General features: G+C 42.5%; 3 protein-coding genes across 7 annotated transcripts in view; all 3 read left to right on the plus strand.

The window, feature by feature from the left end:
• The window catches only part of LOC131519899 (cationic amino acid transporter 3-like), a 224,937-nt gene that overhangs the window by 103,724 nt on the left and 103,860 nt on the right, over positions 1 to 17,353 (plus strand). The window lies entirely within an intron of this gene.
• Positions 1 to 17,353, plus strand: part of LOC131519893 (cationic amino acid transporter 3-like) — a 32,866-nt gene that overhangs the window by 636 nt on the left and 14,877 nt on the right. For 2 of the 4 annotated variants that reach the window (XM_058743455.1, XM_058743458.1), the window contains exon 2: positions 9,591 to 9,724. The gene's annotated coding sequence lies outside the window, so the exon portion shown is untranslated. Of the gene's footprint in view, positions 1 to 9,011; positions 9,101 to 9,590; positions 9,725 to 17,353 lie in introns of those variants that run through there. The other 2 variants (XM_058743456.1, XM_058743457.1) reach the window with 2 other exon arrangements.
• Positions 9,007 to 17,353, plus strand: part of LOC131519896 (cationic amino acid transporter 3-like) — a 56,047-nt gene continuing 47,700 nt past the window's right edge. The window contains exon 1 of the mRNA XM_058743462.1: positions 9,007 to 9,100. The gene's annotated coding sequence lies outside the window, so the exon portion shown is untranslated. The remainder of the gene's footprint in view (positions 9,101 to 17,353) is intronic.

Here is a 17,353-nt window from a genome sequence, read left to right on the forward strand (position 1 = left end):
GTCTTCCAAGGAATTATTAGCCCAATAGACTAGGAGGGATCCCTGGCATGGTACAGGCCAACTGCTCCACGGTGGGTTGGACACCAGAGGGGCACTGGTTCCCAGCTGACTCAACAAAATTTGTCACTGAAACCCAAGTTCAGCTGCCCATCATTTCTCCAAAAGCCAACACTCAAGAGGGGAGGTTTGTTTGGAAAGGAATATGAGCTTTATTCAGGAGCCCATCTACCTGAGGAGAAGGCAGACTCTTGTCCAAAGAGCAACTCCCAGGTCTCTGCCTGGCCCAGGGATTTTAAAGGAACTTAGGGCAGTTAATCAGCAAAGGGAGTACAGTGGTCCCTAATGTTGCTTGATTACATGCATACTTGATAATATCAGATACAGATGTTATCTCAGTTCTGGGAAATTGTGCAAGGGGGTCTAGTTCCTTGGTGCACAAGGGTGGGTGGTGTGGTGCAAGTTTCTGTATTCTTTTTCATGATGTGCAGAAGGCTCTGTTCTTTTCTAAGAAAGGATGCATGATTTATAGGTATACTAAGAAAGGTTAGTTAATCATGTGGACTCAGGGTGCTGGTAAGGGATTAAAGAATAGTGGAAGATTTTCCCTGGGACGGCTCCCTTGGAGATGATTAGCACTTCAAATCCTTCGATGCACAGGCTCAGCATTTCTTCGTTAGTATTTTGGCTGAGGTCAGCAGCATTAAAGGTTATTAAAGAACATCTAACCTGGAAAGGGACAATAATGGGCCAAGAGGGGTGGGAGTCAGGGTTGGGGCAAGTGAGTTCCATGGAGTCAGGAAACCCAGAGATCAAGTTTCCAGAAGTTTTCACAACTGAAGATTTGTGGCTGAAAGAGACCAGGTTTCTGTGTCAAGGACAGCAGGACTGGAAGTGTGTTGGGGGAGATAATCACCACGGAGGTTGGGAGATGGAATGTGGTTGCTTTCCGTGGGTGGACACTTTGCTGATGGACATTTTACCTGTCTTTTAATCCTCCCAGAATTATTAGGGAAATATTATTAATTGAATCTTACAGGTGATGAAACTGAAGATCAGAGAGTTTGTATCAAGTGCCCAAGGTAACAGAGCATATTAAGAAGCAAAAGTAGAATTTGAACTCAGGTCCTTGGCTCTGAGCCATACCACTGGGAAGAAGGTTTATAATTTCACAATACAACTGGGCAGAAGGTTTTATTCTTTTCTTTTATGTGACTGCCTTAGCTGAAGTTGTGGGAGTGGAAGGTGAGGCAAGGAGTGTCAGATAGGTGCTCAAAAGTGTCTGTTGAGAGAAGGAATGAGTTATCTCTGCAGATTCCATTTCCATGGTGTGGGCCAGAGTCCTACAGACTCTGTGGCAGGAAGGGGAATATAACAAAGGAGTTCCAGTATGGGCCCAGAAACTGAAAATATGTTTCCTGTGGGTTTACATGTTTTCTCCTGGATATTCTAGATCTCTAGAATCTAGAGGACTGGGCACTGGATTTTTAGAAGAAAAGAATATAGTGTACATGTGTACAAGGGTGTTTGATGAGTGTATGAGAGTGTATAAGTTTGGATGTGCATGCCCTTCTGTAAATGTATAAGTTCATGAATATGTGTCTTTGTGTTGCATACATGTGACGGTGTGACGTATAAGTGTGTATATGTGAATATTCTGAGGGTATGTTTGTGTGCATATATATAATTGTGAGTATCTGTGTGTGTGTGTGTATCTGCATGTGTGCAGGTGCATTTGTACATGTGTGTATGTGTGTGTGCTGTCCCAGTGAAGCCTGAAGACTCATAGCTGAAGATGTCTTTGATTTGTGCAAACTTCTGCCAGATTTCAGGCTGTGGTATGGGGTGGGGTGAAGCAGGAAGCCAGAAGAGAAAGGCTGTCTGTACTTGGGGTGTGAGAGGTTGGGTAGCCTAAGCAGTGGATGTCTCTGTCCTGCCAGGCACAAGGGGATGGCATCAGGGTCCCAGGTCTGAGGCTTGGTGGAGACTGGTTCCTGAGGCTTTAGCTCAGGGCTTGCATTAGAAGAGCTCAGAGGCCCTGCTCTGACCAGGGAGGGCCATAAAGAGATGAGGACAGGGTGGAAAGGTAGACAGACAGTGGAGGGTTCAGACATACTTTCTGTACCCTCCCACCCCCAAGATTTGGGATGATGTAACCAGGCTGCAGTTCCTGGCTCTATGCTCTACCTATTCTGTCTGAGGCCATAGAGTCCCCAGAAGTCTTTGTGAACCACCTTCTGAGGCTGGGATGACCAGAATCACAGTGAAAACTTCTTTCTGGCCAGTACCACCCAGACAGGTCCAAAACAAGTCCTTGTCTCTTTGAGGCTTCTGGTAAAGCCATATGTGTTTTCTTACTGAATTTCACACAAGCTGAGGCTTTCAGACCCCTTGTGCTGGGAAGTTATTACTGAGTCTAATTCAAATCCTCTTTTTGCACTTTGTGCCCAATAAGCCCAGGCTGAGTTTGTAAAATTGGAGCCCAGCACCCTCACCCCCAAGAATGGAAGAGGTTTCCTCTGGATAGAGAAGTATGTCAGAGTGTAGGGACATTGAGAGGATATGGGGCGAATCCTGGTGGATCACAGATGGGTCAGACCTTTCCTGGCAGGAGGGCCATGGTCAACAGGGCAGATTCATAGAAGAGAGATCAGAAACCACCAGTTTTTCCTGTTTTCCCTGTGACTCCAAGTAGTGCCAGGGGAAACTGTGGCTATGATACGAGGAACCAAGGATAGAGCCAGGAAAGTTCTTACCTGTGTGAAGATTTCAGGAGCCTCTGGAAACACAAGACAAAGACCAAATGATGAATGAGAAGTTCCTCTTGCAGCTCAGGAAGTAGGAAGGGAGGTGCGGGGGCTGTGGGACTCTGAGGGACAGAGGGGTGTGTGTGCTGAGGGTGAGTGTGTGCACAGCATGGTGTTTGTGGTGTACGTGTCTGTGCTCCGTGGTTAACTGTCCTTTGTGCAGCAGTCATGTATGTAAACATACATAAAATGGGAAAAGGTATAGTTTTGACATGAGTTTTATAAACCTCACATTCTGAGCTGGCTTCCCACTGGGGACTACAAAGTAGTCTTTTCTTTTATGAGCAGCAGTCAGCACAAATGGGAAGACCCTTGTATTGGGAATTAAAAAAACATGGGTTCCAGTTCTGGCTCTAGTTATCAGCTGGAACCCTGTGAAGCATCACCTCTGAGGCAGGGTGTCATCTGTTCTCTGAAAAGTGGTACACCCCACAGTACTGGGACCAGAAAATGGAAGGGGGCTGAGTAGGTGATGGCATTTCAGGGGCCAATGAGAATAGGGATGCCAGAGGAGAGGACTGCAGGAGGGATTTCCAAAATCAGAAATTTGTGGGTTGTTGTTGGAGCCCAGGGCTCCCCCAGCCTGGGAGCACAGCCCTATCTCAGCGCCTGGGGCCCAGGGCTAGCTCTGCAGAGAGAGTCATTCTCTGCCACCGTCTTGTGGCTGCCCAGGCTTCTCAGGTCTCTGCCAAGAAGTTTCCCTTCAAATCCAGAAAGGCTTGCCACTCATCTCAATGGTAAAAATTGCATATATCAGGAAATGATGTTTGGTCATCCAACCACGTCTTTTCCCCCATCTCCCCTGGTTTCAGGAGGCACTCACGACCTCATTAACACTGAAAAAGTCTTCCTGATATTTAACCTTATTTGCCATTGCCTGAAGTTTTAAGTTTGGCTTTTGGGGATGTACAGTGGAGACAAGGCGCTGAAATCAAGATATTTGAGCAGACAGAGCAATTTCTCTCCCTTCTTGGATTCCATCTCCAACCTCAACTTCCAAGTGTCCTTGAAAGTTTTCAAAGAAATAAAGCAAGGATAGTGACATTCCTGGCAAAAATGAGTCTGGAGTGGACCAGGCACGAGGAGCCTAGGCTTCTAAAGATTTGCACCTGAGCTCAGTCCCTCAGCCTCAGCATGAAAATGGATTGGCAGGAGCCAGGAGGGAAGAGAGACAGGGATGCTGGAGGGAGATGAAATATTTGACAGATGCTGACAAAACTCCTTATCTGCTAGCTCTGGAATCCCTTCCCAGATTTGCACCTGAGCTCAGTCCCCAGCCTCAGCATGGAAATGGATTGGCAGGAGCCAGGAGGCAAGAGACAAGGATGCTGGAGGGAGATGATATATTTGACAGATGCTGACGAGACTCCTTATCTGCTAGATCTGGAATCCTTTCCCACACACCAGGCTGCCCTGACTCTTCCCTTTCAGTGTTCAGTGCTCACTAGTGACTGCCTGTCTTTGGGGAGACTCCCCGGAGGCCAAGTGTCAAAGTGTCATTGGGTGGGCAAGGGGGAAGAGGAGGAAGGAGGAATGCCAGGTAAATTACTGAGGAGGAGGTGGAATGACTGGGATTTGGGCTGGGATTCCATGATCACTGGAGTGCTTGGAATGCTTGGCAGGGGAAACTCCAGGGGGCAGGTACTGAGTTGCTGATAGTGAGTGAGTGGGGCTGGGAGTAGGAAGGAATATTGAAAGGGATTGAATTCCACTGATTTAGGTTCTTCTTTTGGGAGACCTGGTGGAAAATGAGCCAGGGACTTTATTTCCTATATACAAGAGAATTTCATATATATATGAAATATATATATATATATATATGAAATATATATATATATATGAAATATATATATATGAAATATATATATATGAAATATATATATATGAAATATATATATATGAAATATATATATATGAAATATATATATATGAAATATATATATATGAAATATATATATATGAAATATATATATATGAAATATATATATATGAAATATATATATATGAAATATATATATATGAAATATATATATATGAAATATATATATATGAAATATATATATATGAAATATATATATATGAAATATATATATATATCATATATATATATATGAAATATATATATATATATATATATATATATATATATATATACACACACACACATATACATATGAAGGGTTACAGAGGCCATGAGGTGATAAAAGAGTGACACATAATTTGTGTTCCCCTTCCTGTGTTTGAAGATATGCTACATCTCCTCCCTGGACTAGTTGCCCCATGTAGGCCTGTCTGAGGGGTGCAAGGAGACATTGGGAAGTTCTGGCCCAGCATGCACAGGCAAAGCCCCCAGGTTTTATATTTTGCACACACCTCTCACTTCTGGCAAAGTACCTCCAGCAGGCCTCCTGACTCTCCTCACTGTACTTCCCATAGAATGCACCAGATGCAAAGACACCTGGCCCAAGGGGACCTTAAGTGCACTCCCAAAATTTCCAATGGCTCCCATTGGACTAACTGGGGAGTGGAAAGGGGAAGATTCAGGACCTGAATGGCCAGCATAGCCAGAAATGGGGCAATCAAAATCTGTTCCCCCATTTCCCCTCATCTGCTTCTCAACAGCCTCTTTTCCTGCCCCTCTCTCCCTCCTGCAGCAAGAGGCACCCTCCCTCTCCCTGTGTCTCTGCACACCCACCTCCATCATATTACTTCACTTCCTCTGTCTTCTGTCCATTTCTCTACTCCCTGCTCCACTCTGTTTCTCTCCCTCTGATTTCAGTTGGGCTTTGCCAATTCTTCTCCATCTCAGTCTTTCTCTAACTCACATCTTGTTTCTGTTCTCCCCCGTCCACCTCCACTGCTCAGAGCAGTCCTGCAGAGGGAGAGGTGTGGGGTCTCCTGTCTCCCCAAAGAGGCTGGTCTGGGATGAAACAACCCTGTGGGGAGGTGGGGAGGTGGGGAGGTGGTCAGTGAGTGATTTTTAGGGTGACTTTGTGTCTCTCTTGTTTTAAGTACAATGAACGTATTCCATGCAACCATCTTCTTCACAGGAGCACTTACAACTGCTGCTGCAGGTGCCTGGTCACCTGGCATCCTCTGTGGGAATTGCCTTCACAGCCTGCAGCACAGCCCTGAGCATCCTCATCAGAGACACATGTTTGTCCTTTAGGGTGGATCCAATTTTTTTAACACTGCCAAGTTTTTTTTCTGAGTCTGTAGAATCAAGTGAGAACCCAGCTGGGAACCAGTATTTCCAGTTAACATAAGGTGAGTGTGAGAAGACACAGTGGAGGATGTATCCTCTTCCAAAATGGCTCTGAAAAGTCATTCTGAAGGGGCAGTTTGCAGGATGTGACAGAAGGAGTCATTCCTGGTGTTTGCTGGAGCCCCAGTTTAATATTCCTGTCTGTGAAAAACAGGTAGTATTGCTCCCAGGAGCATTCCCAGCCTGGTACTGGAGGGTGAGGCCTGCATTTTCCTGAGATACTCAGTCCAAAGGTCCTGCCCTTGGGGGTCTTATAGACACCCTCCCTGCAACTAATATGCAAAATTACCTGGTGACACTCAGCTCAGACCAACAAGTGCAAAGTACCAAGGCAAATTCAGAATCAGATCCAGTTAGTTGATTAGGGAAAGCTACCTGGAAGAGGACTGTTATGAGTGGGATGTAGAAGGAGAAACCCAACAGGGCATGGGATGGAGGAGGAAAAGAGGAAGAGAACCTTTCTCTGTTGTTTCTGAAGCAAAATGAGCAAAACTTAAGCCAGGCAGGAGAGAGCTTCGCTTGCCTGGAATAAACAGTTCTATTGGGGAACCAGCAAGAAGGGGAATAGAGGCAAGCAGATGTGGACAGCCAGGCTGGGTTTGTGTGTCTCTATTCTCACATGCCAGAGAACAGGGCCTTGTCTTCTCCTCTTTTGGGATGCTTTCCTTCCCCCTGAGGTGGTTTCACAGGGGGAGTCTAAAGAATGGACACTGAGAGGTGTTGAAAGTTTGAGATCAAACAGGAGAGGGAGGCCTCGGGGGATAGGACAGCAAACTAGGATTCTGATGTGTATCTCTTACCTACAGGCTGTGTAATCCTTTTTGAGAGTGCCATGGCTGAGGAAGGAAATAATCATCTCCTTCCTGGAGCTGAGGGTTAGAGGGGAATTAACCTCCTAATGCTTAGATCTTTTATTCTCTTATGTGAGGCACATCATCTGGATTTCAATCCAACGGGCAAAGAAATAACAGCAAAGAGAAGACTTACCTTTTCCTGTTTGGGGTGTGTGTGTGTGTGTTTCTCTGTTTTTAGCATTTACCTACTGTAGCTCTAAGGAAATCCTTTCCAGAGTGTCTGATGAATTTGTTTTGCTGAAATTAAACCCATCTCTTTAGTGGAGGTAGTTTCTGAAGCTCAGGATCTGGTTCACTCTTTCATAAAAGATGTGTGTCTGTGGGGGAGGAAGAGGGTAAACTTGGAGAAGAAGTTTAATTACCCAGTTCCTGGTTTTAATTACATGTAAATCCTGGACACACTGAAATTTATTAAACTTCTAAGTGTCCATGGGAGTGGGATAGACCTGGTGGGTGTTGCTCTCTTGTCTTCTCTGCAAGACTTTTCTGGAAGTTTCCCTCTTCACTCACCCTCCCTCCTGCTCCTAAAGAGACTCCTTGGGTTCTGGATATAACCAAACATCTTACCTCTGAGACCTTCAAATGTGGCTGGCAGGGATGGAGGCAGAGAGAAAAATTCCCTTTAGATTGCTTGTGTTAATGTTCTTAGGGTCTCCCCTGGCCCTGAGAGGAGCTGGGGAGCTAGTCTTTGCAGAGTCCCAGGAAAGCCTGGGGAAGAAGGCAGGGTCCAGATTGCCATGCTAAGTCTCAGGTCTTCACACACATGTTTGTTTGCTTCATTGCTTTTCCCTTGAAACCTAGATTCAAGCATGTATACTGGCCTGAAGGTTTCTAAACTCTGCCTCAGTTTCCCCTTTTGTAGGCTGCATATGCATATTTTGGGGGGTCCTTTAGCGAAAAGCTGCTTGAAGGCATTGATGGTGATGCTCAGAAGGTGATTACATTGTTGACTCAAATTAATTGACCATCACTAATACATTATTTGCTTATATTTTGCATGGTGCTTATTTAGCTCTCAATGCAGACATAGTCCTGGTCCTTACCCTCTCCTCCCTCTTCTCCATGTGATCCCTAACCTTTCTGTTCCCAGCACTTTCTCCAGACCTTGTCAGCCTGGCTTGCCTGCCTGCCTCTGTTTCTCTTTCTCCTTGGCCCCCACTTTCCTTTGCACTAGTTGTGTCAGGCTGCATTCACTTTGAAACATTTAGGGCTGATCTTTAGGGTCTTTTGATTGCAGCATTGTGGAGGACATGGTAGGGGAGGCAATTTTCATATCCATGTAGGGATCTCTGGGATCCCCAGGTGACACAGGGAGGGAGCAGGGAGCAGCAATGGCAGCAACTTCATCCCGTCAGCTTTATGGGTGCACCCCTCACCCAGCAGCACCTGAAAAGGGACCAGGCTCAGCAGAAAGACAGGTGGTATGGAAGAGGATCCCAAAGCAGGAAATTCTCTAGGCAAGGACTATGTTTTCCTTTATTTCCTCTAGCACAAGCTGAATATGTTATTCAGTTACAATGTGCTAAGAACGTTGAGTGAGTGTCTCTGGAAATCCCTGTTGGTAAACCTTAAGCCAGTTCCCTTTTAGTTTTATTCCCGGAGTGATGGGAAACAGGTGAGGGAGCAGGGGTGGATGGTGGTGGTAGAGGAAACTAGTAGGAGATTTCTCAGTGGGCCATTGGGGGTTGCTTCTGTCAGTGTTTAAAGGGCTGCTGAGGAGGCTCTTTAGCTGGATCAGGGACTGGCCTCCAAATTACCACAGGCTGGACTCCACTTAGCTCCCCACATTCTCCTCCTGCCAACCAGTACAACCTCTATACCCAGGACTCTGGAGAATTTATTTACTTCTAAATTCACATCTTGCTGCCACAAAGTCTCCAACAAAGTCCCAATTAAGCCCTCACTCCACCAACTCACCCAGATATGGCCCCACTAGTCTTCCATTCCCCACCTCCTGCTTTCCTTCTGAATTCTGTCTAATCCAACTCCTTCACTATTTCTCAACCTGCTGGTGTTCCCCCAAATGCCCAGCCTCCCCAAGGGCCCTATCTCTAGAGGGCTCCTGCCAAGCTCCACTTCAAGTGCTGACTCTGCTTAGCCAAGCCTTTCCCTGTCCCTGGGTTTGGCTTGCACTTTCTTCTCAGGTCTTTCTCCTTTGAGAAATAAAAAGCTCATGGGTAAGTGATTTCTCATTTTTATAGAGTTGACAAGGAAACTAACACAGAGCCAGAGAGGAAAAAAGACTGGGCTTGGAGTTCTGCTATGGGGGTTGCATATTTTATGGCTGACTTTGCTTTGGGGGGTATAGATAGACCAGAAGCCCTGCAAATTTGGGAAAAGCAGGTAGGTTTGCTGGGGTCAGAGTGATTTGGAGGCCTACACTCAGCTCTCCTGAGGAAAATATGAGTTAGGAGAGGTTATTCTTTGGCACTTCTCCTACTTAGTCCTTCCCACCTCTTTGCCCTGCCCTCCTTCCTGGCCTTTCCTTCCTGTTATGGTACAGAGCTTGTTTTATTCATCTTTGTCTTTCCCACAGGGTCCAGCACATAGTATGCTTAGACATGTTCTTTGAATGAAGATTCTTTCATCTGGCTCTGCTGCCTCCTTCATGTTTTGACACACTTTCTCACTTGAGATTCTGAAAGTCTCTATATCATATCTTCTTAGGGAGGATATTGGTGTGGACTTTGCAGAATATCAGATCCAGTTTTATAAGGTGGTCCACCATCACCAGAGAGGAGTTGAAGATATTCTTCCCTCATGCTAAAGGAGCAAGTTATCTATTTCTTACAGCTGTGAAGGTATCTCTGTGCCTTTCTTATCTAATTTTTAAAAAGTTGTGGTAGGATTGATTATAAGCCAGGTCAGGCTGTAGGAGGAAAGATTACCAAGATCCCCTGGGGTGTGGCTGCCTACTGATCTTTAAAACACTGTATGAAGACTTGTCTGAGTTCCCAAGTATATTGTAAATGAGCCAGGGCTAAATAAACCTTGAAACTTGATGGCTCTGTTCTTTCTCTTGGAATCTATCAATTTTATGTACATGAATTTATTAATTTATAAAACCTTGGTGGAGAAGCCTGAAATAGGTCTGGCTTCCTGGGTCTCCAACAGGCCATTTGTTCTTATCAAAGTACATATTTGCAGCTCTTTAATCTAAGGCCTTAGGGTCTTAAACTCTTCTCCACCCTTCTCTGCTCCCAAGACCATGTACACTGTGGGCAGTACTCCAACACCAGAAGTGCAGACAATGCTTATCCATGCATGACACCTATTTTATTGCTTATATGTGCCAAATGTTGATTTCAAGGTTGTCTTTCTCTTGCCCTCTAGAGTTTCTTGGGAATGATTCTCCATTATCAATTAATATGTGTTATATGCCCTCAAAGGCAGATTCATTTTAACCTTAGTTTAAGCAAAATCATGTGGAAAGTCCAGTATCTTTAACCAAGTATATTTCAAATTGATAAATATGATTTTTGGATTATATCTTTTGGTTTATCCTTGTCCCTTTTTTCTTTTATTAGCACAGAAATCACAAAGCAAAGTGGGGATTAAAAAGAACTAGTGAAGAGGGATAAAGAATATTCCTTAAGAACTGGTGCCCAATGTTCTTTGTGTAGACTATGTTGCCTGAGCTGGGGTGAGGCAGATGGATCTTGGTGGAAAAGTCATATTGATCTATATTTGGGTAAGAACTCAGGACATTGTGGCATAATACAACTTTAATATGACTCAGATGATCTGTTCTCTTTCCTACAGCAAAACAAACACAACAATTAACTTTCCAAGGCAGATGATAGTGGTATAGAACAGCTACCTAGGGCTATGACAGGAACCAAGCACATTCTGGTGAGAGAGGACACAAGAAAGAGACAGCCAAGTAATTTCATGGGAGGACAGAAGGACACAGTTAAATATATGAAGGAAGATAACCAGGGACATAGTCAGCCTTTCCTAAGATACTTTATGTGTAGCATATTACTGAAGGTGTATATTGGGAGGAGGTACATGGCAGAAGGAGCCATGAGCTCCGACAATCCCTAGCTGCAATTCTAAATGTGGAGACGGGGTATAGTGGTGGATGGGGCACTGGATGGATTTCTAGAATATGTGCTGACAAGGAAAGGAAGGACTTGAGGGGGCAAACAAAACTGTTTGCAAGGCTTCTTGGGAAAAAAATGAGCATGGATCAGTGTTCATTGTAGACAAAGGCTGTCATATGTTATAGTTTGGAAAATAAGGTGGACAGGATTTCCTTCTACTGCTTTCTCCTGAGGATTTTTATTAGGTGTTCATTGTTGACAGGATTCAGGGTTAAGAAAAGGGAGTTGAGAATCATAGGGGGAAATAGGGAGGAAACTGATTTTCACTGTTGACATCAATGTATCACATCACTTTCTAATCCCTTAATTGCACATCTTTCCTGGTTTTTCCCAGCCTTTTCTGATTCGTGTTTGAAAAATGTCATTTTTATTTTTTTCTGGTAGCCCATCTAGTTTCTGAAGGTCTCTAGATGCAGAAGCTTATGCTTTTCTGACTTGTCGGGTTGATCATCATGTTTTGATGTGATGATAGAAATGTTAAGAATTTCCAAACTGGATTCTGACTTAAAATAAAGATGTAAATGTGTCAAATCATGAGTGACAAGTTTTGCATTTCCCTGTCTTCTCTGAAATTATCCCAGAGGGACTAGGAAAAACCACCTTGTTCACAACCATACCAGAATGATACTAGATAATATGGAGTCTATACAGCCTCTAAAGAAAAGCTGGCTACCTGATTATTTACCCAAATAATGGTGTAATGATACTAGTGTAGAGTGTGAGTATAGCAAGAACTCTATAGATATTGTGAGAAGGAAGCAAAAATGTTTTGGTCCACATTTACATAGATTTTGGTCAACATTTCAGTGGATGGATTTGGTCTATACACAGTTGGTGTGAAGCATGAAGTTTACAACAGGATGGGTTTTTACTGACTTGGAATTCAGCCTCTGCCAGACTGGGAATGAATTTGAGAGGTGTAGGGCTTGGGGTGGTCATGTAGGTAGGAGAGCTGGAGGAGGTGGCTGTGTTTCCTCTTGGTCTAAGGAGCAGACAGTTTGGGGGCTGCCATGCCTTCAAGTCTTGGTTAGTAATATTTACTTATAGAATTAGGGTTTCTAGTCTCATTGACAGACATGAAGCAGGTCCTACCCTACAGTGATTTTATTTTAGAAGGGGAGACAAAGTCTTTTTCCAAGTAACATGCAAACAGAATATAGTACAAAGTAAGATCATGGGTGGGAGGACGCCTGGTAAGTGGTCTATTTGGTGAGGTTGTTCTCAAAAGACCCCTAGGATATAAGTTTGGATATTTATTTTCTTTACTATAAGCTGAATTTGGTTAGTCCAGCTTTCTTTCCAACTTTTCAGGGTAGCTATCTGACTTTTACTTCTCCTTCCCTAGGGGAGAATTTACATATTTATTATTACTGCAATGATATTTCTCTCTTTTCCTTTCCTTTACAGACCATGGTTGAGAATAATAATAATTATTATATTTTTATAATATATTTAACTGGATCTGTCTAGTTGGGTAAACTGAATTTACTGATTCAAGGTGTGGGTGGAGCTTGTTTTGTGTTTTTGGTGGGGGGCATGGAAGAAAGGCATAGATACGCTGTATTTATTGGGTAATGTCCAAAGTTGAAGACGTAGCTTGAACCATGTTTTGCTGGGAAACAGTTATACACAATGCCAAGGTGGGGATATCCATGCAAGCTTCATCATCCATGCAACTTTCTCAGGCTGACCCATGGAGTATACAGAAAGATACTCACTAGTTTTACCAACCTGGAAAATTAGGTCCTTACTACTCTTACTACTACTCTTACTTTCCATCAACTAGGAAGATATCTGGGATGTTGACATGCCTTTGCCTTGACTATTCATTTCTGACTTAGGAATACCCTTCCTCATTTATACTTTATGTATTTTTTTAACTTATTTTGGCAGGTGGGTAAGTATTGATGAAATGCCCTTAGTTGTTTGTTCCCAGAGAGGACTATTTTGTATTTGCCACCATTGTGCACTGTGTGTAACTGACTGTGTGATGATTTGGGGGTAATGGTGGTGGTGTATATTATTTATGGGAGGTAAAAATGTTGATTTTGCTTGAGTTCTTTTGCACAAAGAATCACTGTGGTGCCTGAACTTTATAATTTGGAATTTGCCTTTATTTTCTTTTACATGTAGTTGAAATCTTATCTTTAATAGATTGAATCCAGTCTTTCACACGTAGAAACTTTTTGTGGTTTTTACTTGAGGGATCTTCCAATAGCTCATGTTAGATCCAACCCAAAGTACACAGAACCATTCTGTGTAGTTTTTTACAGATAGTACAGGAAAATTATGATAAATACAGAAAATTATTTTTTCTGGAAGCTTATATTATAAGGACATTTCAGGGATACTTCCTTATCTTCCTGAAACAAGAGAAGTCCTATTCTAGACATCATTTAATCCTTTGACTATGGTATCCCTCCTCCCTTCTTCAGGCTACCTTTAAATGAAGCCACTGCAGTTTGAGTATCATGTCATGTTGCCTAATGACAAAGCTTTAGGTGACTTATTTTACGAATAAAGTAAAACAGTGGAAGTAATAAAACTCTGGATTGTCTGTTCAGTTGTGAAATGTTCAGGGAGATGACACTGGAGGAAATCATATATCTCACAGATATTGTACTTTATCCCAGATGAGTGGGTTTCTTCATTTATACTTTTACTTTGTTGTGATGAAAGAGACCTAGACCTCAGTTCTTGTGTCAGATCTCTGATATCACCAAAGTGGGCTACAGAGTGTGAGGTACTTCCTTGGCTGTAGCCAAGTAACTCTTTGTACCTCAGGTTTTGGCTGGGGAAGGAAATGCAAGCTGAAAGCATTATCAAGCAGAAGTTCTGCTCCTCACAACACTCCCACCCCCACTTATTACTTCTGCCCTCTTCTCTACCTGAGTGTTCTTGTGCAAAGTTCTAGGCCTGTGAGTTATGCCACTGGACGTTAATGAGGGGAGAGTAGGAGGCAAGGAAAGAATACTGGAAAGACAAGATATCTATCTATAGGTGTGACCAGAGAAGCTTCCAGAAGGAAAGTCATGCTGGACAGGGTTTGAAAAGAACGTGTTCTAGGCAGAGAGGGACAGATTATATGAGGGCTAATGTCAATGCCAGCAACATGTGCAAGTGTTGGCAAAGATTTGTCCTGTTCATGCAAAGAGCCACGGAAAAGTTTAATAGTAGGAGTAAGAGATAGAACAACAGTGAAAAGAAAGACTTATAAATACAATGTTAAAAGTTTCAACTTAATAGAGAACAGAAAATTGCAAGTCTGTTGGGGAGAGAGAGAGAGAGAGAGAGAGACAGAGAGACAGAGAGAGAGAGAGAAAGAGAGTGTGTGTGTATGTGTGTGTGTGTGTGTGCATGCATGTGCACGTGCACACGCGCACGAGTGTCTTTTTAAGACTTGAGAAAAGTGTCATTTTCCAGAAGGAGGGTAGAGAATACTCACACTTCAGGTATCTAATGCAGTGTAGTGATCAGGAAGGATGTAATTTAGGTCTTTATCCTGCTTTAAGGGCAGTACTCTCTGATGGCTACTTAGTGAATCTGAGTGAGAGCTGATAGGATCTCTGTTTAGAATTACCAATTTTATGGACAGGAGGGTGGACCAGGGAGTGTGGCAGGAAGCTGGCCCTGGATATGCTGTATTTGCAAAGTGTAGGAACATACTAGATAGATGTCTGTTGTGGACAAGATGCTAAAAGTCTAAGGGACTTCGTATCATCTGAATTGAATTGAAGGTTAGTTTGGCTATCCCCCAAAATCTGAAACCAATGATTTCAGTTGGAATTTGTTAGATTTGTTCTAAACTTTTTATGGAATTTCTCTAATAAAGTCAGGATCCTTTGAGTCTTCTTTGTCAACCCTTTATTTCTGGACATATTTGGTGTTTCCCTTTGAAACTGAAATAGGAAGGCAATCCTTTATCTTCTCTGTTGATCTTCCTATGCTAATAGCATGTTCAGAATACTGATTATTCCTTATTTCAAGTCCATATTCATTAATAAGTTTAAAACAATAATAAAAAATCATAAAATACACAAAGATATCTGTGTTGATGCCTGATGTCCATTCTTCTTTGTGCTTATTTCCATGGATGATTAGTAAATACTAACAATGTTCTAGGTGCTGTGAACTCAGAGCTGGCCACAGACATGGGTCACAATGGGGAACACTGATGCCCATTTTTATATGTTCTACTAGGTTAGGTCTCTAGTTGTCAATGACAACCAAACAAGAATGATCAATCAGACATAACTGAAGTCCTTTTCATTAGAATCACCCTCCTATTTTAGATCTGGAGGGTTAATCATACTTTGGAGTGGCATGAAAGCTGAAATTTTTCTGGTACTTGTTCTTCTGAATTAAGAATAAAAAGGAGATGGCTGTTCTCTGGAAAGCATTCCCATTCTGCTTGTGATTGGCAGCCAAGTCTGGGGAGCAAATGGCCAAATGAATTAGGAGGCTTGAACAGATGTTTTGTTAGGGCCACCTGGTGGCTCAGCTGGTTAAGCGTGTGACTTTTGGTTTCAGCTTAGGTCATGAACTCACGGTTCCTGAGTTCAAACCTCACGTTGTGATCTTCACTGACAGTGCAGAGCCTGCTTGGCATTCTCTCTCGCCCTCTTTCTCTCTCTCTCAAAATAAATAAACTTTTAAAAAGATGTTTTGTTAAACCATCCTCATTAAACTGGCACCATCTGCTTTCTTACCCTCCTTTGTCCCAGTTGGACCTGTCCTTTTTGACAGATGTTTCCTAATGGTGTGGGCCAGCAGCAACCAGAAGCCTCAGTGATGGCTAAAGTTTGGGAAGGCCAAATCTGTAGGTATTTAGCTGTCAGGAATATTACAACCATCTTCTTACCATTTGGGTCCCATTTTAGAAAATGTCTGCTCCCCACCCCCATCTTCCTTTACACAATAAGAATAAAGGTTTCATTTTCTTCTTTAGCACTCCCTAACTGTACTGAAGATTGTTCTTTTTCTTCATAAGAATGAGGCAGTGACCAGAAAAGATTTAGAATAGAATGGTGAAAGAATAATATGATGAAAGTATTCCTATGAGGATGACTTATATTTCCTGTTGAGATCCATTATCCTTTAATTCCACTAAAAGCCAAGCAAAAGGAAAGGGCTAACGTTGTGGGCAGGTATTACAATTAGCTATTAAATCATATCTGGGAACTACTGGGGTAGGTATAGCAATTCTTTGAAATCTTTCTTGGCATCCAAAAGGACAATCCGAAGACATTTTGGCCTTAGATTAAATTAAGTTTGGATTTTATCAGGACAATGTTTATTTGGAGATTTTAGTTTTGATGGTCCCACTACTTCCAGTTCTGGCTCATCAATATCTATTTGTGAGGAAAGGAAAGACATTAGCAGAGGGTGACCTTGGAGCAAATAAAAGAACATGGCTCAAATACTCCTTTTATAGCAATTCCCTAGAGTCTTGCCTTTTGTGAAGGTAGGGTGTTCAGGAGAAAGAACATGGTCTTTGAAGCAATAAGGAACCAAATTCAATTTCTAGCTCTCCTTTTTACTGGCTATATGAGCTTGGGACAGTTATCTAAACTCTCTGTCTATAAAGTGGAATAATTATGCTTATGTCATTGGGCTGTTATGGGGGATAAATGAAATAACATATGTGCCTTACCTGCAGCTCAAAAAATTCTGGTTCACTTTCACCCCCCTCTTAACACATCCCTAAATCTTGCACATATACCTGGTACTAATACTTGCCAGATACCATTTTTCTCTTCTTCCAGTTTCTTCCCATGTTCCCAATTATCTCTAGAATTGAAGTCTAGGGCCCTGGTTTATTAGTTTGTGTTAATCCCACAAAATGATAATAAGAATATGGAATTTTTATAACTGTACTAACATGAGCCATGGTTGTGGTTACTTTTAAGGTTTTTTGGCTGGCTGACAATTTTGGTTATAAAGCAAAGTCAAGAGAGTTCTATCTTCCATCCACTCCTTTGATATAAAGTTTCTGATTTGGGGCTAGACCATTCTGGGTGGAATGATCCAACCAAAATGATGGCAAGCTTGTTTATAAAGAGTATTTAGGGGAGGAGAATCCATAACCTTTACTGCTGGGATATTCTTATTTTCCTCCTATCTTTTTGGTTTGAAAAAATATGAAAACTACAGAAAATTGCAAGAATAGAATAATTAATACCCATTTATTTTTCACCAGGATTGACCAAGTGTTTTAATATTTTCCCACTACTTGCTCCCTCCAATGTGTGTGTTTGTGTTTGTGTGCTTGTGTGTATAAAATATGGTCCATATTCTAAGTATACTAATTGTCTGATTTTTTTA

This window comes from Neofelis nebulosa, chromosome 8, assembly GCF_028018385.1.
Source record: "Neofelis nebulosa isolate mNeoNeb1 chromosome 8, mNeoNeb1.pri, whole genome shotgun sequence".
NCBI classification, from domain to species: Eukaryota; Metazoa; Chordata; class Mammalia; order Carnivora; family Felidae; genus Neofelis; species Neofelis nebulosa.